Source organism: Haemaphysalis longicornis, unplaced genomic scaffold, assembly GCF_048455015.1.
Source record: "Haemaphysalis longicornis isolate Haplotype H1 unplaced genomic scaffold, Haemaphysalis longicornis Haplotype H1 scaffold_3, whole genome shotgun sequence".
Taxonomy (NCBI): Eukaryota; Metazoa; Arthropoda; class Arachnida; order Ixodida; family Ixodidae; genus Haemaphysalis; species Haemaphysalis longicornis.
The window spans coordinates 213,835,861-213,859,545 of record NW_027526335.1 but is presented as its reverse complement, the minus strand read 5'-3'; the positions used below and the strand labels follow the sequence as shown (position 1 = coordinate 213,859,545).

General features: G+C 47.9%; 1 long non-coding RNA gene across 1 annotated transcript; it reads left to right on the top strand.

Annotated features, from left to right (window-relative positions):
* Nucleotides 1-38: 38 nt before the first annotated feature.
* Nucleotides 39-23,685, top strand: LOC144175977 (uncharacterized). Its single transcript, XR_013323734.1, has 4 exons — nucleotides 39-172; nucleotides 10,794-10,927; nucleotides 17,466-17,562; nucleotides 23,569-23,685. It is a non-coding gene; the product is annotated as an uncharacterized LOC144175977 (long non-coding RNA).

Genomic DNA, 23,685 nt, shown 5'->3' with positions numbered 1-23,685 from the left:
CAGTTATGCTTATCTACGTGTTTATTTGCAGTTTCAGTTTCGGTTCTTGGCCCGTGCGGCGTAGCGACGAAGACGATGCTGCAGACGACGGCCACGACGGCTGCTTGGTCGAAGGCGTGGGAACTACAAATTTGACTGACAATGGAGCCCGCACCAGCCCCTGAACCACCAGGTGAATATAGCTCTTTGTGTTACCTGACGAGGTTTTTGTTGCCGCCAGAAGTCCGTTGTTTCAGAAAAAAAAACAGGTATACGGTTCCGTAAAGCACCCTCCGCCGGCGCCATGAAGCACAGCGTTCGCCACAGCACATGTTGTTTGAGTAACTTAATTTCGCAAGAATTTCGTAAATGTCATATGCTTTAACGGTACCGCATACCAAGATATCACATAGCATGCGTTTTTCTAGTCTCCCCGAGCCATTTGCAGCGCTATGTAGCGCCGCAACTGGTTCGAGACGGTGACAGCGTGTGGCACAAGTACGCCAGCGAACATTCAACGAGCAACGTCCAGTTTGAGCTCCTTGCATCGCTTGATCGACGGCATGGCCGCTACATCTGTTGCCGCGAAAGTAGATCTAAGCTTTTCAATACTCGCTTGCAGGGCCAAAGAAAACCACAAAAATGCCTGATATCCGCGTACGTCGTATACACGCATCGCATATGGCTTCAACAACATCCTTGCTGGGAAGTCCTGTGTAGTGTATTAGCTTCTCTGTGTATCGGTGTATTGTATCAATTTCAATGGCCCCAAAGTGTCCGGGGTCGGGGGGGGGGGGGGTGCGCTTTTTACAGTAACGGCGTGTAACAAGAGTGAAGTAAAGACAACCAATATTGGCGATGAGGCGCGCCGTGGGGCTCCGGATTAATTTTGACCACCTGGGGATCTTTAACGTGCGCCGAAATGTCGTACACACGGGCTTTTTTGCTTTTCGCCTCCATCAAAAAAGCTACCGCTGCGGGCGGGAATCGAACCCACGACCTCGTGCTCAGCAGCGCAACGCCTTAGCCACTGAGCCAAAAGACAACCAATATTAACGGACATGACAAACAGACAGAAACGAATATTAGTCCGAGTGGCGCTGGCTACCACCCTAAAGCGCAGACGAAAAATTCCTTCACGTAAATAGCCGAGAAAGTGGAGGGGAAAACATCCCCGCCGGTAGCGTAGTGGGTATCGCACCAGACGCGTATTCTGGAGGTCATTGGTTCGGATCCCACTCGGCGGGCATTTTTTCTCCACTTTGTTTCTTTCTCCCAAAAATTCTTTATCTGTTACCTACCACATCCTTCCCTTTGCTTTCCTTGGCATTCTAAACTGCCAATCCTTATTTCTGTAACATTTCAACGAGCCCCTCATTTCTTCCCATACTGATTCTGTATATATATATATATATATATATATATATATATATATATATATATATATATATATATATATATATATATATATATATATATATATATATATATATATATATATATATATAAGAGAAGAAAAACTTCGAACAAGGTAAAAGCACGATTGTGGCCTACGTTTCAGCAAAGAGAACTTGCTTTCCTCAGGGCAATCTCTCGCCTGGCAGGCACGGTTTATATAGGGGTAGGACCCCAGGTGAAAGGAGAGGGAAAGATGGAAGCGAAATTGAGCAAGCTGGTTGGTTTGGGAGTATGTCGGGGGAGAGATTGAGGGGCCAAGAAGGTTGTCTACTTTAAGCCGCGAAGTAGGTCACACGGAAGTCAGCTGGTGGTTGATATTCGTGGAATTTTAGGAGAGAAAGGATGAGAGGGTGTTTGTGGACCCGATCTCAGAACCGCCGGAAGTAGACCAGGCGGTGAGGGTGGGGTCCTTATCAGAAACTATCTGCAAGCCTTAGGTCAAAAGAAAAGATAGAGACGGAGGGAAACTAACTAGGTCAAGGAAAAAAGAAAAAAAAAGGAGAAAAAAAACAGGGAGGGAAACCACATAAACCCATACACAAAAGAAAAAGCAATGACCCGGCAACTGAAATGGCACGTGTCACCCACGGCAACATTCCTGGAACAGGCCTGTCCTGAAACTCAAAAACGAAAAGATAAAGTTATAGTGACGTACGGGGCACAAGACCACGCGGAGTAAAAAAAAAAAAAGAGAGAAATTAAATAAATAAAATTGAATTCCAAAAGCAAAGGTTGGAGGGATGAGGGCGAGTATTAAGCTAGACGCTAAGGAATGAAAAAAAAAATAAAAATAGGTGACCAGGTACAGAGCAGAGTGATAGGTCATAGTCTTTGGATGAGGTATATGCACGAAAATGCCTCATGCTGTATTCCCGGTGAATATCGCAAGGATTCCAAGTTGCCCTTAGACGCATTAATTCCAGCAGGTTCCATGGAGTTGAATTTGTGAATTAAGTAGGATTCTCGGTATTTCCTGTCCCTACGAGACTTAAAATTTGACTGAAGTATATATAACTTAAGGTCATCAAAATTGTGACCTGGTTGGTTGAAATGCTGCGCTACAGCTATGGAGGATTTGCTAAGAGTATCTGCCCGGTGACCATTAAGCCGTAGGCTCATAGGTTGGCTCGTTTCGCCTATATACTGTTTGTGGCACATTGAGCATTCCAACATATACACAATGTTAGATGAAGTGCACGTAAAACTTGAATTAATCTTGTGGACATAATTACTGGCTGTGCTTTTTACAACGCAGTCTGTTTGCAGGTGCCTACAAGTCTTGCGTCTGGGGCGGGAGCAGCTGGCTATGACTGGTTGCTTTGAAGGCCCTGTTTTAGCATGCACTAAAATATCTTTTAGATTCCTGTTTCTCCGGTAGGTAACCCTTGGTGCTTCCGGGAAAGTCTTTTTAAGTCGGTCGTTACTGGCTAAAATGGGGTAGTACTTCCGCAGTATATTGTTTACGTTTGGGAGGGCGTTTGAAAATTTAATTATTAGGGCAGGTGGCCTGGCGCTTTCGTTTTGCCGCTGTTTGTTGAGAACGTCATCCCTTTTGAGATTAGACACACGTTGGTACGCCTGATCGAGCGAGCTTTTGGGGTGGTTCCTGTTCATAAGGGTGGCCTTGAGTTCGTCTAGGTGCTCTACGTAGTCACTGTCATCACTGCATACTCTTCTAAGCCTGGTGGCTTGTTCTACAAAGATCCCTTGTTTGCAGTGTCTGGGGTGATGGCTTTTATAATCTAGGTACTGCTGCCTGTCTGTTGGCTTTCTAAAAAGCGTGGTTTTAAGTTTACCGTTGTCTAGAATGACGGTAGTATCTAGGAAGTTCACTTCTTTTTCAGAATACTGGCAGGAGAATTTAATAGTCGGATGCGAAGAATTGATATGGGATATAAACGTTTCTAGAGTCGCGCGACCGTGTTCCCAAATCATGAAGATGTCGTCTATGTAGCGGAGGTAAACCTGAGGTTTATGCGGAAAAGAGCTTAATAGGGTAGCTTCAAGTTGGATAGGATAGCTTCACTTAATAGGATAGTTCAATCGTGCTTTTACCTTGTTCGAAGTTTTTCTTCTCTTGTGTTCTCTACCATCTTCAAAGTTCTAATACTCCCGATATATATATATATATATATATATATATATATATATATATATATATATATATATATATATATATATATATATATACAGCAACAAAGTTTTCCTGGACGCCGGTAGAATATACACAAAAATGGTTTCGACCACGGTAAAAACAGAGAACAGATTTAATAACGTTTCGGCCGAGGGACCGGCCTTCGTCAGATACAGTGATGGCATACATCATATATATATATATATATATATATATATATATATATATATATATATATATATATATACATATATATATATATATATATATATATATATATATATATATATATATATATATATATATATATATATATATATATATATACATATATATATATATATATATAATCCAGGGAGCAGTAAAACTTTGAAGATGGTAGAGAACACAAGAAAAGAAAACTTCGAACAAGGTAGAAAGAAGGCAAGTCTCTTTGCTGAAACGTTGGCAACAACCGTAGTTTCTACCTTGTTCGAAGTTTTCTTTTTATTGAGAGAGTCGAGGACTCGCGAAGGAGAGCGGTTTATTCCGAGAGCCGAGGACCCAGGAAGACCCCGTCAGGAAGCGGTGATGATGATGCTAGAAACCGAGATGATGAAGATGAAGCGATGACGATAGGGTGTCCTATCGGAGTACGGCGATTGTCCCAGCACAGTAGATTGTCCCAGGACTGTAGATTCTGCTGGAGCTCACAATATATATATATATATTATATAAACAACCGTCTATAAGCCAGAGACGGTTGTTTGTGAACAAAGAGATTTAAAGTTGTGCCCACAATTATGGGCCATCTATGGCCTGCACAAAAAAAAAATCAAGCGATTCATATTTCACCGGGAAGTGATCGTAATTATGCAAATACAGGTGAGGGATACGACCGCCTCCCTGACGCCCTAATTAGGTTTACGTTTAAGGGTAAGGTACAGAACGTAAAGTAGAAAGCAGTGGAACTGACTGAAAGCAGGCTGCAATGCTTGTAGAGGAGGAGAGGCAGCGAGAAGAACACAACGCGACATAGCGCACCCGTTACGTGCCTAATTTAATTTGGAGTTACCGCCAATAGCAGCACTCAAATGAGGAGGCTAGTAGGTGAATATAACATGGTATAACACGGCTTATATGGTATGTGAGATGACCCATGTCTTCATTCCGAATCACAACGGGATGCCAAAAACAGTCAATCCAAGCAGCTGTTGTGTCCGGTCTATTCGCGATAGGAAGACGGATAGGCAGGCCTGTACATTTAAAGCCGGGATTAGCAGCGACAAGATGCTTCCCATTAAAATTGGTCCTTCTTGCGTCATGCTCACAAACCCCGTAAAAATAGGAAATGAAATTATAGCAAAAATATAGATTTTCAGTGCCATTTCTAGCTGGACTGGCAAATGCTAGATAAAAATGACAGCTGGAAAAAATCTGGATCCAGCTGCTAAGGATAAGTTTCAGCTAGAAACGCTTATGTTTTTCCAGCAGGATTGACAAACTAGTTAGAAATGAAAACTCCAAGCTGGGACAATATTTCGATCTAGGTGGAAATGGTAGATTCAGATGGAAATGGTCACTCTAGCCAAAAATGGTGACTCTAACTCTAGTTCGAATGCATCGCCTTCAGCTAGACTGGTGCATTTTCTAGCGACTTAACTATTACTCACAGTGTAAGCTAGAACTGAGGTGCCATGGGCTACTCTCATCAATTTGCTTTATGTAATGCCCTCCAGGGCTTTTAGGGTATCTGAATAAAAATGAAGTATCGCCTCTCGCAATACATTGAAAAGTTGTTTGATTACGTAACCTCACAACTGCACTAGTTCCTGCGCTGTAATTGCATACTTCTAGGAAGCGGCCTCTTCGGGAAACTAAGAGCTCAGTTGAATGCCTTATTCGCTTATTTATTTATTTATTTGTATCATCTGTATACAGCCGAACTTCCTCATCCGTAAGTATTTCGTGACGCCACGTAATGTTCCCTGCGGTGTGTCCTAGCTGCTCGCACGTGTTAATTTAATGTTGCAGGAGCAATTTGTTTTAAACCAATGGGCGACCTAAAATAAGGGCGCTTTTAGTATGTGAGCACTATGTGCAGAGAAGCGCCTAGAGCATTCGACCATGATCTTGAAATTTTAAAACCACGACGCATTGCAAACAGGAAAAGCCGTAAATATATGATGAGTGCATACGAGGTGCTGTGCCCGTATACACGCGTCACCATTTATGAAGGGATCACGCTGCACTCTAATGTTCCTTTAGATTTTGCAACCTGCAGGAACGACATGTATTAGAAAAAAGGTGCATCTCACTAGAGACGGAGGAGGTATACGTAAAGTCGGAAATCCTGTCGAGGCTGGAAGTCAACCAAAGGGCTGCAGCCAGTCGATTAGCGCACGGAACAAATGAAGCGGGCTGGTTTGAAAGCTGCAGGGAAGCGTAAAGTACACTACGTTTGCCACACGGCAAATTTAATGTCATTCCCATCGACTGTCATTCGTTCAAAATCATATTAAGAATCAGCTTGTGAACCCATTCGACTGCGTTCTGCCAGCAAGTATGTATTATCTCGGCACCAGCAGAGACTCGGTGGGAATGCCCATCCGTAACAGCTTAATAAAGCGTCAGTAGCAATATAATATATACATGCGCATAATTTTTATTCATTTATTTATTCATATGAAACAAGCCGAAGAGTTGTAAAAATTGGCTGGCGATTACGATACACCCGAATGCGATACTTGGGCGCAGCAGCAGTGCGCTGAGGCAGCACTCATGGTTCTATCGGCGGCAGCGATGATGAGCCTCTGCGTCGGCGGCGCGAAGTGCGTCTCAGGAAGGGACCGCGACCCGCGTCTTAGGCAGGGAACGCACACCATCGTGAAGCGTCAAACATGCCGCCACCGGCGTTGCTCTGCAGCCTTCACTTGCAGCGCGGGCGACGTCGCTGGCGGCCGACGGCAGGGCGGCACGGCAAGTTCGACGCCAGTGTGCACGTAGCTTCACGCGCACGACCCCCACACATTTTCGCCAGCGTCGCGCAGACGAGCGTCTCGTGGGGGCACAGCAAACGGCCTTCCCCGCTCCCCTACTGCACACTTTCGGAGAGTGTTCGCGCCGCCACGGCGAACCGCCCTCCCCTCACAATTTCGCGACACTCTCCTCCTCTGCGTTCTTTCACTGTTCGGTCTTGCCATCGATCACTCGGTTATGACGGCGACGCGGCTCTGCCAAGAGACGGGCTCCGAAGGGCTGCGGCATAAAAGGAAAGTGCTAATCTCGCTACAAGGCCAGCCTTGGGCCTCGCTAGTGTCACTATATACGGTTTTAGTGACTCTAGGCCTCGCGGCCAATATGCTCCATGCTGGTGCGACGGCAAGTTGCTGCAACTGTGCTTAAAGTGCATTTTAAAGTGCAGTAAAGGTGTTCAAGCTCTTTTCGCTGAGTTTTTACGAATTGAAGCGCTTAATACTGATTCTGATCTGATTGTAGGGTTTAACGCGCCGACGCAACGCAGGCGATGAGGCGCGCCGTAGTGGAGGGCTCCGGATTAATTTTGACCACCTGGGGATCTTTAACGTGCGCCGAAATCTCGTACACACGGGCGTTTTTGCTTTTCGCCTCCATCAGAAAAGCGGCCGCCGCGGCCGGGAATCGAACCCGCGACCTCGTGCTCAGCAGCGCAACGCCTTAGCCACTGAGCCACCGCGGCGGGTTGCGCGCTTAATACTAAAACATTTTTTCTACGGAAGTTTTTACCCATCGCAGCTGCCATCATTTGCAAATGACATTAACTTAGGCCGTGTAGCAGCGCATCAAGAAAATGGCATTAAAGGGACCCTGCAGCACTTGCCATCGACTACTAGTAATGTATTTTGGGATAAAGTCTATTGTCCCAGAAATCTCCTCCCGCAAGAATTATGAAAATCCGTTCACAATTAACGAAACTACGCGCGATGAGAAATCGCGCATAATCGTTCCCTCTCAACTCGACCGCGGACAACGCGACGAAAGCTGCGCGCTCTCTCCCAAAATGTCATTTGCAAATGACATTCGAGATGGGAGCGACATTATATTTGCCGTGTGGCTGGGGTATTAGAAACTGAGATGAGAAGAAACGGGCAAACGGAGAGCACAGGGGGCTCAATGGCGGAAGTGGACATGAAATATAGCGGCAGAATTCGGAATTAATGAGGACAACAAACAGTCTCGAGGGCCATTACAAAAGTGAAGGTAACGGAGACCGTTGTGTGGACGTTAAAGAACGGACACAAAGGGACAATGGGGAAGCTGTAATGCAGGCATGCAGGATATCAGGGAAGATAACTTTTGCGACACTGGCACCAAAGGCAAAATACCTGTAGCCAATGGGGGGAAATAAGGCCTCCTTCTTGAGGCACTGCGTTTCGCCGCCGAGGAAACTATTAACTGGCCTGCAGAGGGCACTGGCGAAAAGCGAGTGTTGGTGAGAAGAAACAGGGAAGTAGCCGTAGAAGGGCCACTGAAGCCATCAACAGCCTAAAACGAAATATGAGTTGGAGTTAAAAAAGGGATATGAGGTGATTTTGGCGAGCCTTCTCACTTAAAATCTGTGTGTAATTACGCGCGGCAACGTCGAGTGTATTTTAAGGGCATATTGCCCCGGCTCGTAACCCCTCCCTCCGGCCCCTAGGGTATGTAAATAAAGGCATAAATAAGCTGGAGTAGGTAAGTAACATACGGGGGCGAGGTGGCGTATGCCTTCACTCCGATTCCAAAGCGATCACCATCCTAAGGAACTCCGAACAGCTGACCACGGACGCACTCCCGTCGCGCGTGCGCAAGGCGCGTTGCGTAGCATATTTCTTGCGCGGAACGTCGCGATCCCCACGAAATGAAGCGGCTGGAAAAGGCGGGCCCTGATGGGTGGTACCGCGTCCGCATATCGCTGCATCTTGCCGTGGCGCGCACATGACGCAGCCTGCGGGAGTGTCATTTCCGCTACAACTCGCGCATTTTCTGCAATCTCCCGGCATAACTTACTGGCTGGCACTGGAATCAAAGTGGTGTCTCGCAAGCCGTGCGTTCCCCGAATGCACCTCTTCACCAGGAATAAAAGAGGCCTCCTTGTGTTCAGCAAGTTGAGGTTCAGCCTCGACATCAAGAAAAGCTGAAGCCTGGGCTAGTTGGTTAAACATAAATCACACGAGAGCGCAGGAAAAATTCCCCCGCATTTCCCCGAGGGGGAGAATGTGAAAGTGCGAATGCACGGTTGTCGGCCCGCTTGCGGCGCTTGCGCTCGGCCCCCGCAGCCCACCGCCTCGCCGCCTTCTCTTCCATCGCTTCCATCGGGTTTGTAGTATCACGTGTACACCACGCAGTTATCAAGCCGCTATAACGCCGCTGAGTCGCCAACGCACGCCGCTGACGACGTAGTTTGAATGCGTTAAAGATATAAGGCGCGTCACTAACACTGATATCACCGTCGCGTCCGTGGCTTGGTCGGTAGAGCGTCGCGCTGCGGCCGCAAAGTCCTCGGATCGAAACCTGGCGCCGGATGCTGTTTCTTTTTTAAATATAGAGGAGCACTGCGGACGCCGACGCCGCCGCCGCCGCCGCCGGCGGTGGATGGTTTGGGGTCGCTTATAAAGTGCATTCGCACTTAAAACACTCAAGGACAATTGCTGTGGCTTGACGCGGCACATACTTGATGTCGTTATGAAGGACCTGGGACATTCTAGCTTCCATCTCTGTTACATCGATGAACGAAGAGTGTTTCGTGCACGTGGAATAATTTCGGAATCCCGTTCCGCCTTTATTATATATTGCCGCGAACCATGCATTGGGTTTGTTTATTTATGTTTTGCTTTTACCGCCCCGCTGAGCCGGTCTGTGTTATCTGTGTGCCAAGGGAAGCGCGTGTTCCATTCTTTCTTTCTATGCCGCATGTGTTATCTCTTCTGATAGGGAGAGCATTCCGAACTAACGTGAACAGCCTAGAATAATCTTTATTCTGGATGTAAACCGATGGTTGCAGAAACACTCGCGCCCAAAGATAAATTCCCGCGAAGTCGACGCCTCGGCATTCGACTACCGACGCTCGCATGTGCACGTCACTTGTTGACTGCTGCTTCGCCGCCTGTGTATTCTTTGAGTTGTTAAGGGAGCACAAGTTTGCTCCAATAAACTTATTTTCCTTGAAGATAACTCGGTCGTCTTTGGCTTCGTGACAATATCAGTACAGCGCAGCCCTTCAAATAATGCGTCGTTGGTTTGAAAATGTTTACAAAAACGGATTTACAGGAAAAGTTTATAAACTTACAGCCAATCAAAATCGACGGAGACGCACAAAAACTGAATTCTTGACTCTAACTAAAGCTGGTGTGAAATGTTTCTGGCGTGAGCGAAACTCCAAGGCGGGAGAGGCCAAAATAATGATTTATCACTTGTACACCAAGTTATCACGAGCCAAATGTGCGTCTCGCTTAATTTTGCAAACGATACATGCACACAGTGTTTTATGACAGTTCGGCGACTGCATGATTGGACTCAGCCTGTCGCTTGCGCTGAAGCGCGCGCACAGACGTCCCAGCCGGCACGCCGAGATTGACTGGCCAGGCGCCGAAGAAGCAGCCGTTAAACCCTCGCTACAGTCACGTGGTAACACAGCGAATCACGTGCTGTGACGTCACACGTGCCACGCCTGCGGTCCGGTGGTTCAATGTCATTGCGACGCGATGAGTGACCTTGCGAGGCACGGCGTAGCGCACCTTTCACTCTAAAGGCAAGGTTTTTCCCTCTCTCCTGTGCAACAACTGTGCATCGGAAGACCCCACCGAGCATGTTTTGCTCCACTGCCCTGCTTACAAGGACTCCAGATCCATCTTGCCACACAACATTGCACGCATTGGTTACACGCAAGGACCAGTGACTTTAAAAACCATTTTAGGGTCCTGACCTTCTTGTTCTCAGCAAAGCCTAGCCGTAAAATTTGTTTTCATACCTCGGCGACACCGGCTTCAAAAACTTTCGATCTTTTCCCTCTGAGACTTTTGCACTTGCCTTTTCTTACCTAACTTCTTTGCTCCTTCTCTCAGCTTGTATCTATTTTCTGCCCTCCTCTCTCTTGGGCCTTTTTTTCCTTTTCCCCCTACCCGAACAGAGTAGCACGGAGGTGTGATTTTGTACGCCATATAAGCACTGTTTTTCTAATAAAGAGCTTCTTTTCCCTCTCTCCTCCCCCTCCTCCCCGGCGCAGGGCTGCTCGGGACAAGTTCCCCGTGGAGGCGGGGCCGCGGCCTCGCTCGTGGCTGCCCATCATCGGCATGATCGGGCTCATGGCGCTCGTCATCTTCCCCACCGTCTTCTTGCTGCTCAGCCTCGTGTCGAAGCGTGAGTGTAGGCATGCGCGCGCTCCTCGTCATCACTTGGGCCGTGGCGTCCACCGGGGAGGCCCACGGAGGAAGTCATCCGCCGCCCGAAGGAAGGGGCGGCTCGTGGTTGCCACTTTTATGCAGCCGGCGTCCGCGGGATGTCGCGCTGAGCTAGGCGCACTTAGAGTTCCTGTATATGCTCATATGCTCCCGTAGGGAGCATATACAGGAACTCTAGGCGCACTTGTGGTGGCCGTTTCGTTGAGGGCCGTGTGTAGCGGCCACCATGCGTCCCGCAGACTTCGACGTCGCATTGGATTATATGACTTTACTGAGATCGGGGAGGCCACGTGGCCGTAGTTGGGGAAAGGGAAGGGGGGAAGAGCAGGTGACGAGCAGTCAGGCATGATTAGGCATCGTTGGAGGGTGATGTGAGAAAGGAGCACCCCTTCTCAGAGGTAAGGCGCGTTTCTCGCTTATAAAGTGCAACATTTTGCACCATGTGCGCCATGCACGAGGGACAAACTATTTTTGCTAGCGAAGGGACATGTATATTTATGAATAGCTGCACATACTGCCGGGTTTTGCAGCGACGACGCGCGTCGAATGTCCGGCTGAACGGCCGGCAAGTGTGCGCGAACCGAAGAGACGCCTCGCTTCCCAAAGCCGCTCACACAAGCGTGGACCAAAGGAGGAGGGCGCAGTGGGAGAAAAACAAATCCTCGTTTGACACCGATATCCCCGCTGCAGGGAGACCTTAGTGCGGCATACGAGTTGGTCCACCAGCAGCGACAGACACGCCAAAGCGATGCTTCTCAAATGGGGGCCTGCGAGAGCATTTCAGGGGTCCGCCAAGCCTCCTCCAAAACCTCCCCCCGCCATTCTTACCTCTATTTGGCCAGAACTTGCTGCTGCTGCTGCTGCTGACGATTTCTACTGATTTCCCCTTTGTAGCGGGGTGATGACGTGTCATGTTACCAAAAAGGACTAATATACCAATGTTTTACACTTTTGGTTTAGTACTAGCGCTGCTAGGGCAGTCCCAAAAAGCTTATTAGGCACAAAATACTTTTAGATGCAAAGCATCTCTTGCTCTCGGCTCCGTCGTCCGTCGTCCGTCCGTACGTACCTCTCCCCCTCTCGTTACCAGCTGTGCGATAGCGCGCGCGCTGCTCCTCCTCCCCCCCCTCTCCACGCCAGCTGTGCGAGAGCGCGCGCGCTACTCATCACCGCAGCTGCGCGATAAGCGCACATGCGCGTCTCCTCTCTCATCTCCTCCTCTCCACTCCATCTGCTCTATATAATAAACCCGGTCCTCGCGCCGCTCCCTCAGTTGCTGCTTCGGTTGAGTCACGCTGCGCCGTCCGGAGTTCCGTCATTTTCCGTTATTTGGATACCCAATCTCGTGAACGTTTCGGAACCTCCGAGATGCTTCGCATCAACTCAGGGTTCCCTCGCGGGAGGGTGGTGTCATTTTTTTATGTTACAGGTGGTAACTGTCCTAGGTTATATTTCCCTCATTGCATTCTAAGACTATGTGCCGCATAGTTTCTGTTTCTTTACCGCAGACCACGCATACCCCATCATTGTGTGAATACTTCCCCACAAAGCTCTTAGTTCGCAAGCAACCTGCTCTAGCCTCAAAAAGCAAAGCACTGCCCTGGGAATTATCCTAGAAACTTTCCTTTCTGATGTTCAATTTCTCAGCCCTGTACATCTCTAACGATGTTTTAGCTTCCATTTTTTTCCTCTCCATTTATTGGTTTCAATCTGCCTTGCCTCTTTTTTGGTTATCTTGGCTGTTTTGGATTCTCCACTGTTCTTTCCGTATTTCATCGTTAGCCTTCTAGCCTTCCTTAACCACTGCGTATCCACGCTTTTCAAGTATACGTACCTAAAAACCTTAGCTGCCCACCTTCGTTGATCCATTGCTCTCAGCCTCATCTCAAAACATATTTTACTCTGTGCTTCTCCAGCTCCAGACGACGCCCAGCCCAGATCTCCCTGCACTGTTTCGTTATTTGTTTTTCCATGCGCGCCTAGGGCCAAACGGCCTACCGTTCTCTGGTTCACTTCAAGGCCTTCTAGAACGCCTGATTTTAAGCAGAGTACAGCATTGGCAAATGTGAGACCCGTAACCATTACTCCTTCTACATTCCTCTCACTACTTCATATTTGTTATATTCCCACAGAGCTATATGCTTCATTATAGCTGCGTTTCGCTTTCCCTTACCCTGAATTTGCTCACCGTGAGTTCTTAAGTAGTTATCCCCTTCGTTTATCCACACTCCCAAATATTTATATTCCGTTAGTCTGGGTGATTCGCCTTGCTGGATAGACACTGCGTCAGTGGTAGCGTCATTGAAAACCATTATTCCCGATTTTTCTGCGCTAAAATTTAACCCGAGGTCGGTGGATTCCTGGCCGCTAGTATTTATTAGCCGTTGCATATCTGTCTGGTTATCATGCTAAAACAACAATGTCGTCTGCGTATAACATTCCCGGAATACGCTGTTGTACCACTTCGCCTTGCAGCATGTGGGTAAGGCTGAACCCTACTTGACTTTGTTCCAGTTTCTTTTCTAACCCTGCCATGTAAAGCATAAACGGTATTGGGCTCAAAGGGCATCCCTGTTTCAGTCCCCGATGGGTGTTGACCTGCTGGGCGCATTTCTCTCCTTCCCATGTAAGATGCACTGTATTGTCTTTATAGATTGCTATAAGGAACTGTATTAACTCGTCATCTAATCCCCGGAGTTTCAGAATTCTCCGCGGCAGGGCAAAGGCCTCTCCCATTAATCTCCAATTATCCCGGTCATGTGCTAACTGCGACCAATTTATCCCCGCAAACTTCTTGATCCCGTCTGCTCATCTAACTTTCTGCCGCCCCCTGCAACGCTTGCCTTCTCTAGGGATCCACTCTGTTACCCTCAATGACCAACGGTTATCTTGCCTTCGCATTACATGCCCTGCCCACGTCCATTTCTTGTTCTTAATTTCTACTAATATGTCCTTAAAGCGCGTTTGTTCCCTGACCCACTCCGCTCTCTTCTTGTCCCTTAATGTTACGCCTATCATTTTCCGCTCCATTGCCCGCTGAGTCGTTCTCAATTTAAGTTGAACCCTCTTAGTGAGCCTCCAAGTTTCTGCCCCGTAGGTGAGTACCGGTAAGATGCAGCTGTCATACACTTTCTTCTTCAGGGACAATGGTAGGCTGCCATTCATTATCTGAGAATGTTTGCCGTATGCACTCCACCCCATTCTTATCCTTCTAATTATCTATGCCTCATGGTTGGGATCCGGGGTCTGTTTACATTGTCATATGCCCCTTTAATGTCCAAGAACGTAATCCATAGTGGTCTATTCTGCGCTTTCGAAATTTCAATGCATTGCGTCATCACGAACTAGTTATCATCCAAACGTCTGTCTTGCCTAAATCCATTCTGCAGTTCCCCATGTATTTTATTTTCTTCCATACATGCTTGAATTTCTGATTTTATCCCCTGAATTGCGAATCTATACATCAGTGACGTTACTGTGAGTGGTCTGTATGAATCAATACTGGCTTTGTCGCCTCTGCCTTTATATATTAAATTCATCCTACTTTCTAGCCAGTCCTCTGGTATTTGTTTGGTTTATATCACCTTATCTGTTGCCTTCACAACCGATTCCTTACTTTTAAGTCCAAGCAGGTTTAGCAGTTGCATTCGTATTCCGTCTGGGCCCACTGCTGTCTGGGGGGAAAGCTTTTTTCCTGCGTTTTTCCAATCAAGGCTGCTCAAACTTATTTCCCTTTCCGCAGTTTTCTGTGGCGCTGATGTCATCGGTGCACGCTTCCCTACCACTATTGCCCTAAACTTCTCACTAATCACTCGATGAATGTGCGCCAACGCGTGCTCTCCTTCTAAATGCTTCCCCTCCTCATCGATCAAGAATTTTGCTGGCAGTGCAGAAAGGTGGCTTCGCCACGTGACATGTACACTTAGCTTCCCCGCGTAGCACTTATTTTAACATCTGCTTTTTGCACAACACGCCAGCTACGAGAAGAAAAACACCAGGCACAGTAAAGGCGGAAGACTTTTCGATCCAAGAGCAACTAGTTCAACGTTATGACGCGCATCGTGTAAATGCCAAGCACAAAAGGCGGGCATAGAATGCGTGACGTAAGAGGTAAATGCAAATTGTTCGAAATTATGACATCTACCAACATGCGCTCCATTGTGGGGTCCCCCATAATTTTCGCAAAGGGTAGTTCATGGGCAGCACGAACCACTGCGCTAAAGCGATGGTACACTAATCCGTGGCTGCCTTCAGGCGCTAAATGGCTATATGGGAGGCTCACGTGGCCCGTAGGTACACCGATGTAGATGCGAGGCCAGGGAGGCAATATCTTTGGGAGAATATCCGTTACATAATCGAGGTGTTCGGAGCCGAGCCTAGTCCACCCGGGTGGGTGACTGTGCTGGAGAGCGTGGCGAGGCTACCATAAAGTTTATTCTCTCTCTCTCTCTGCCGCTTTTTTAAACCTGACACACTGCCTTTTCGTGTGGTGAAATTTTGTTAGTTTTGGGTGTATGTATTGACCCAAACCGGGCGATAATAAAAAAAAAAAGCGATGATAGCTAAATTGGATGGACATCGGTTGCCCAATGCGAGTGTCCCAGGTTCCATTCCGACGACGGAAGGCGTTTTTTTCCCTTTCCAATTGGCTGCGTGTGTTGCTGTTCCCCAGTGCTGCTAACCCATACCTCTTTGGCCTTTGGGGTGGCTTATTGGTTAGGTTGCCTGTTTCACGGCGTGAAGTCCCCGGGTGTGATTCCCGGAACCTCCCTAACCGCATTTTTTTTTCTTGGGGCTTAGAGGTTTTGTATTTTAGTTATTGCTAGCCTGATTGCCAGGTTTTAAGCTGGAGTGGGTGAACGCGGTACAAGAACATTCACCAAAATAATAGTGAGGAGAAAGACACATCCATTGACTATACAACGTACGTATACCACGTACGGACAAGTGAACAGGTGGCTCGTACAAAGAGCGCACAATACGTGAAGCGCTACGTGCCAGATTGCGTCTCGCGCTTAATTAGTCAACGTTGAGTCGTGGATTCTTGATTATCCGAATACGTTTTGTGCTGAGGCGTAGAGTTTCACCTCACCCTAAATGTATCTGACGGCAAACGAGACCCCGAATTTTTCCTCCGTGCAATGGACAAGTAAGTGGAAAGCGTCATTCGTACGCAAAAAAGAAAAGGGAAAGCGGCTCGTATCCCGATCTCTGCTCGAGAGTAGGAGGAGGGGGAGGAGGAAGAAGAAATCTAGGGGATGGGGGTTGGCTGGCTTGGGAAATAGAGATGTGAGAAGTCCTCACTTTTTGTTGCCGAAGGGTCGTTTCCGCGCGCTGTGTTCGTTTGATTTTCCTTTCCAGCACCTGGGCCCACTTGCTCGAAGCCCAATAAGACAGACCTATTCACAGTGTAGTCTTAGTGGCAGACTTATTTGGGGTCTTATGTTGCCTACGCTATAATACGCTTCCCCCAAACTTATAAGACAGCCAATGAGACTCTCAATAACATTGCGATAAGACTTCAAATAAGCCTGCTTCGAGCAGTCTTGTTCACAGGCTTATGCTGACCCGCACTGTAGGGCTATTTGCATCCGTGTGGGGGGCGATGAACCCGAAGCCCACTCGTGACTGATTCCTCACGAGACAAAACGTGCGCGAAGGTTGCGCTCATGTGACATCGCACTCCGGTAGCATATATACATTACGCGAGCTGTCATGAGTATCAATTGATTTCGCACACGACGGGCGGGCCGCTTTGCATACGACTTCGGAACAGCTGCGCCGCTTTGCAGACGGTTTCGAAACAGGCCACCAATTCATGCCTCATGCCCCGGATACCCTCCGCCTGCGCAGGGCCTCTATCGCGCAGAGAAAGCATGGGGTGGGCATACACTGCGTGCCGTCGGAAACGGCGCAGAGAGGCCGCGTCGCGTGAGTTGCCCAGTTACCGGGTTATTGTGAATGAATCGTAATAGTGTTCACATAGGTCGCCCGGTGGGACACATTTATAGAATTCCACCGATAATGGCTCAAAACAAACGCTTGCTCTTGGCCGGCAACGCCAAAGCGACAGTATTTCTGCCGCGTTCCCCGCTCTTCCCTAGCGGCGTAAAAATCGACGCCCCACGTGACCAACCCGTTCCTCCCTGTTCTGTGATAAGACTGGACTGTCAATAAGACTGCCAATAAAGCACGTTTGTTCGAGCAAGCGGGCCCTGGACGCGCACGCGTGCCCTGTTGGTCGTTGTTTCGGCACCCTCTCCATATGGAACTCTACGCCCTCTCCACAATTATATCCACACCACCGGGCAGTGCCGCGGTAGAAAGGCGGCGTCCTGACAAATGAACGGTGCGAGAGCACTGCACCCCGAACTGCATGAACCCGTGACTGCTATGCATAATATGACGCTTTTTGTTGTTTTTGTGAAGAGCGGCGATGACGGTACTATTTGATCTTCGGTTTTCTCACGCTTTGTACGGTTATTCGTTCTTCACAGCGAAAAGGGACGCCAAGTCATCTACCGCAGCTGCCGCGAGGAAATCACTTTTGCAGCTACTTTTGCCCTGAGCGACAACCCGAAGGCGTCATCGCAGGTGAGTAGATTGGTGCAGTATGGTTCGGTTAAGTACGACATGAACGGCGCCGCGGACCAACAATCTGCTAACACCCCGTTCCACCTTTATTTCTTCTTTTTCGCCCAAGCCCTAGCTCACACCACCTATGGACATTCACGTAAAATAAAAATGTCCCATACGTACTCACTGGTGACAGGGGGTGGGGGGGGGGGCAGAATTGGGGCTCCGAAGGAAATAACGGCCGCTCTTGGAAACCGTAAAAGTTTAACTGAAAGAATTCTTTGAAGCAGGATGACCAGCGAAGCTGTGGGGAGTAATGTTTATTTATTTATTTAAAGTACCTTACAGGCCCTGGCAGGGAATCGAGTAAGGGGGGGTACATAAGAAAAATGCGAAATGGACAATATTTTCAAAAAAGCACTACAAAAAACCAGAGTCCAAGAAAACATTACACAAGAAATACATATATACATATGTTCATATACACATATCTAGATACATTTCTAAATACATATCTAGAGCCGTCTGAGCGGCTAACTGTCATTATTTCCGTATAGTTCCGGCAAAACAAGCTACAACCGTTTTCTGTAACCATGCGTACTCCCTGCGCAGATGGCCACGTATTGACAGGAGGAGACAGTGATTCTGCAACTTCACTGCGAACTAATCACGACAAAAGTAAATGGAACTCGGCGAAACGGTGGAGTCGTCTTAGCGGCCAATCGACGTTTACTTTGCTTCGGGATGGTACTTTCAGTAGCACAAAGGTTGGAGCCGCTTTCTGTAATCAATCTACCTCCGTGGAATGATCCATACTGCACTGAGCAACAAACAATGTGGGAAAGCCAGCGTACAGTGTGCGAGCTCACACGAAGTCGGTTTCACCTCTGAACACAAATGCATTGCTGGGAAGGTAGTATTCCAGGACAATTTAAGCCGTCCAATGGCAAAGTATGAAGGCCCGGGACATTCTTTCTTCATTTTTTATGAAATGTTCAATACGGTGAAGGCGCGGTGCGCAGTTTTACTATCGCGGGGATTTCTTCTCCTGATTTCTTCTGACTAAGAGCAGGCGCTTCGAGCGCCACAGAAAGCTTGCACATTTGCACACATGAAGGAACGTGAACAAGTAATTGTTACCACCCATGGTGTAGTGTCTGGAATGATGTTTTAGCACCAGCACCACCAGAACGTTTCCTGGCACAGTAGTTTTTTTTTTTCCCCGTCTGGTGGCTTCAGGGGCGTCAGCAGTACAGTTAATACAGTTCCTTAAAGCAATCTATAAAGATAATAGAGTACACCCGACATGGGAGGGGCAGAAATGCACGTAGCAAGTAAACACCCATCGGGGACTGAAACAGGGACGCCCTTTGAGCCCGATGCTGTTGTTGCTTTACACGGCAGGGTTGAAAAAGAAATTGTGTAAGAAAATCAATTAGGTTTCAGCCTAATGCACATGTGGCTAGGCGAAGTGGTAGAACAGCTTATTCCGGGAATGTTAAACTTTGACGACATTGTTATTTTAGCTGATAACGAGAGATATATTCAACGGCTCATAAACATCTGTGGCCAGGAAGCCACAAACGTCGGGTTTAATTTTAGCACTAAAAAATCGGGAACAATGGTTTTCAATGACGCAGTGTCAATCCAGAATGGCGAATTATATCCAGAGGCAAGGAATGTAAATACTTGGGAGCGAGAGTAGACGAAGGGGATATCCACTATAGGAAAGCGAAACGCAGCTATAATGAAGCTAATAGCTTTGTTGGGGCATAACAAATACGAAGTAGTGAGAGGAATGCGGACAGGTGTAATGGTTCCGGGTCTCACATTTGCGAATGCTGTACTCTACTTGCAATAAGACGCTGTATTATGCCTTGGAGTGAACCAGAGAACGATAGAGCATCTGGCCTTAGGAGCGCATGGTAAAACAAGTAACGAAGTAGTGGTGCAGGGAGATGCGTGCTGAGCGTCGTTTGAACTTCGAGAGTGAAATATCTTTTGAGGGGAGGTTGAGAGCAGCAAATCCACGTGTAGGTGGACAGCTGAAGTTTTTGGTACCTATACATGATAAGCGTGGACATGGCCAAGAAAGACTAAAAGGCTAACGATTAAATATAGAAAGAACAGTCAAGACTCAAACACAGCCAGGGTATACCAAAAAAAAAGAAGTAAGGAAGATAGAAAGAAGTGAACGGAGAGAGAAAAAAATGGAAGCTGAAACGTCGTTAGACATCTACAGGGCAGAGAAATTGAACATCAGAAAGGAAAATTTCTAGGATAATTCTAAGGCCAGTGCTTCGCTTTTTTTAGGCTAGAGCAGGTTGCTTGAGAACTAAGAGCTTTGTGGTGAAGTATTCACAAAATGATGGGGTACGCGTGGTCTGCCGTAAAGAAACAAACTATAGTGTTGGAATGTGAGTGTGTCCATCCAAATCTACACGAGGGAAATATTCGGCTTCCCGAAGCCCTAGAATTTCAGGGCAACACAGAGGGAGTAAACTTCAAGGATCTCGAGGTGATTAAAAGAAGATTAGAATGCTGGCGGAAAAAGAGCACAAAGGGGAATAGTGCCTAGGACAGCTACCACATGTAGCAGACGAAATTTATTTGGAGCCCGCCCTAAAAGCAGCGCTAGAAATAAACCGAGTGCAACATAGGTATATTAGATTCATTGGTGGGATGACGCGTCATCACCCCGTTACAAAGGGGATACCATTACCAATCACCATCATCATCAGTACACGGCATACACCGAGCGCGCGCGCACACACACTTCGTGGGCGACGCGCGTAAGGCCGGTCCGTCCATGGCCGGTCCAGTTGTGGCAGAGAGCGATGCCAGTCTAGGGTGTTTGCCAGGCAGTCGAAGTGTCGGGCGGGCGAGTCCAATCAGCTCCCCACCTGCTGATCTGTACAGGAAAGACCCCGTTTTCGACACGTCCGCACTGCAGTATTGCTCAACGACGCAGTCGCCGCTTGGTGTGCGAAGCTTGCTGTTTTTTCTTGTTTTGTTTTTTTCAGTGTTGTCCGTGAGTGCCAGGCTGTCGGCTAATGTCTCCGCTTGTTGATGCTCTCCGTTCAGCTTCTGACATTCGTGGAGAACATGATCTATCGTCTCGTTCTGAGCTCCACAAGTACAGCCGACATGTTGGATCCGCGCCGAATAGCTCATGTTGCCTTTGCTCCGTGCGTGCCTGGAACGACAGGACTCTGGTTCTGTCGCCACTGCAGTATGGCACTAGAGACAGTGTGGCATTATGTGTACTCGGCGATGCTTTGCTTTTTGGAGGGCGCTATGCACCAGGGTCATTTTCTCACGTTTGCGAGCTCTTTGTTGATGTTTTGTTGCCACTTCGGTTCTGATTTAGCTTCGTGCTTTGTCGAGTTTTGGTTGTACTTCATTTCGCGGCTGCCGAGTGCTTTTAACCCGTCGGCTTTCTTATTTCTGTGCCGGAGGTGCATGTATATGCCGTTGCAGTAATTCGTGGTCGGCATGAGCCTGATCCCACCGAGGTAGCGTAGTTTTGCCCTCGCCTCTCTGACTTCGTAGGGGGCCAGCCCATTTCATCTGTGATGGCGGAGTTTGGGGTCCCAGATCATCTAAGTGCTGCTCCATGCATTTCACTGCTGGTCTGGATCAGCACATCATCTGCATATGTTACGGAATCCGAGTGTATTCCATAGTGTGCGCCCTACAGTGTAGGGACCATGTTAGCCAGCCTTTTCAACGTGTTCGATTTTTTTCACGGTGTCCTTCTCGTGTTGTTCGAGGCAGTTCGTTTGACTTCCCATGGTGATGCCCAGGTACTGGTATGAACTCGCCCCGTGTGGCTTTTCATTTTGGAGCGTGGATGGACCTTTGATCTCCTCGTTATTTACATTTATGCCCATCCACTGCGTTTTTGCTGTGTTAAATTTCAATTGGTCTTTTGTTGCTATCTTTGAGCAGATGTCGAGCAGGTCTGTTGCGGATTCTGCTAGAAGAACAATGTCATCGGCAAAAACGAGGCGTGTTATTTTGGTGTGTTCTTCTTGTCCGTTTTTCCTGATGGTCAATATGCGTAGATTTGCTCCCTCCTTGTTAAGGGTATTTGAGAGTTTGTTGGCGTAGATGCTGAAGAGCGTTGTAGATAACGCGCAGCCTTGCTTCAGCCCAATGGTGATACATATTGACATCCGGTGACTTGCATTTGTCTGGTCTATATTGCTTGTATTCACTGGCGAGGCACGCATGCAGGCAACCATGTGAGTGCACCGTCACTGGTTACGTCGGGCTCCGCGGGATGGCGGTACTTGTACGTGCTAAGCACAGGATTTGTGTTGGACGTTCCAAACTCTATGCCACCGAACTCAAAGTAATGCCTCGAGACCAACGTGAGTGCGATTAATAACATCTGTGTTGACACCAACGTTGAGAATAGGGTTGAAACGGAGCAGACGACGCACGCTGGTGTTTTTTTTTTTCTTCGGCATGCGGGCGCAGTGGCATAAGCCGCGCCATATCTGTGGCCGTTTCCAGTGTGGCCAAGCGAAGAAATTTACAGCTAAACTTTTCAATGAATACCACCTATATTGCAGTGCAGTCTCTGTACACCTCCTTTATTAGTTAATTCAGTCTATCTTGTACGTTTAATTTTGCTATTCTTGTCCCTCCGTGTCAATAAATGCCAGGAATAGTTGTGACTTGTCTTTGTGTTTCATTTCTATGGCCTAGGTTGATGAGAAGTGGTCACTTGTTCAGCGGTTAGGGTGAAAACCATTTTGGGAACCTGCTAATTTGTTGTTTTTCTCGCAATATCATTGGATTCTGAGATTCATTATTGTGCACAAGACCTTTAGCATTGTACTGAATACAGCTATTGGTCGCTAGGACACAAATAAATTCATCGTTGGTTTTGCCTTTGCCCTTGCGTAGGAGTGTAATTCGTGCTTTCTTACAATCTTGTGGCACCTGCAGAGGAGTGCTTCATTGGCAGTCTCGTCCAGGCCGGCTGCTTTCTGATTTTTCAAGCACTCGATGTGGCCCGCTTCAGCTGTGCGGGTGAAATTTCGTGGAGCAGAGACTCTTATGATTTGTTTTGCGTTGCTTGGGGCCCATCCGCTTGGGCAGTAGTTCCTCTGACTGAGGTTGTTGCGCTACCCTGTCATGCTTCTATTTTGTCTTTGTGCCGCCGCCATCTTTCTCGGCTCTTCGGGCGCTGAAAGATGGCACCTCGGCGCTCAAAGTGGCAAGCGGCGCTTCGGGCGCCGTCTGCTCTTCATCTCCGCCTGCCGACCATTGGCTACCGGCTGGGCCTCGGGGGGCCGGCATTCGGCGCCAGGAAGCGGTTGCCAGTGAAAAAGCGTGGTAGTGCGGGCTTGTTGATACATACTTGACGACAATAACAGCGTCCCGTTAAAGCGCTGTTATTGTCGTCAAGTCAGTTGCCAGTGGCCTCCGATGAGCGTGAAAAAACCACGTGACTTCCTCCACACTTCTCCCAACGCGCCTCGGGGGGGGGGGGGGGGGAACTTTCTTGTCCCCGTGGTTGTCAGAGACAGTCTGCTGGATCCAAAACATAGACAGATTCCTTGTAAAAAACAGAGCAAGAAAGCGGGATGCGAACACACGTAGTGAATGAGGTTGAGCACAAAAAAAAATCGAATTTATGTTACAAAAGGTGTGAGAAAATATTAAAAAAAGTTAAAGAGGATTGATTGATTGATTGCAGGGTTTAACGCGCCGACGCAACGCAGGCGACGAGGCACGCCGTAGTGGAGGGCTCCGGATTTTCACCTCCTGGGGATCTTTAACGTGCGCCGAAATCTCAGCCAACCTGACCACGCTTTTCCACTCAGTAATATTAGAATGAGCGGTTACAAACACTAGCCCATAGGCGTGGCTGCGAACGAAAAAATAAATGCAAGCATTGATAAACTAAGCCACAGTTGGTGAATTACGGTGAATCGTGACTTTTTTTTTCTCTTGTGTGTGCACGTATATCATGTCAGCTACATCCCCTGTTGTTGTTCTTTTGTCCAGCTGCCTTTTGTTCGCGGCAGAAGCCAGCGTCCACGCGTGGATGTGCACATGCGTGGCGTCTCCATCACGGCCTGCGTCGAAGACAAACTCTCAATAAATGTTATGTCTCTTCTGTGC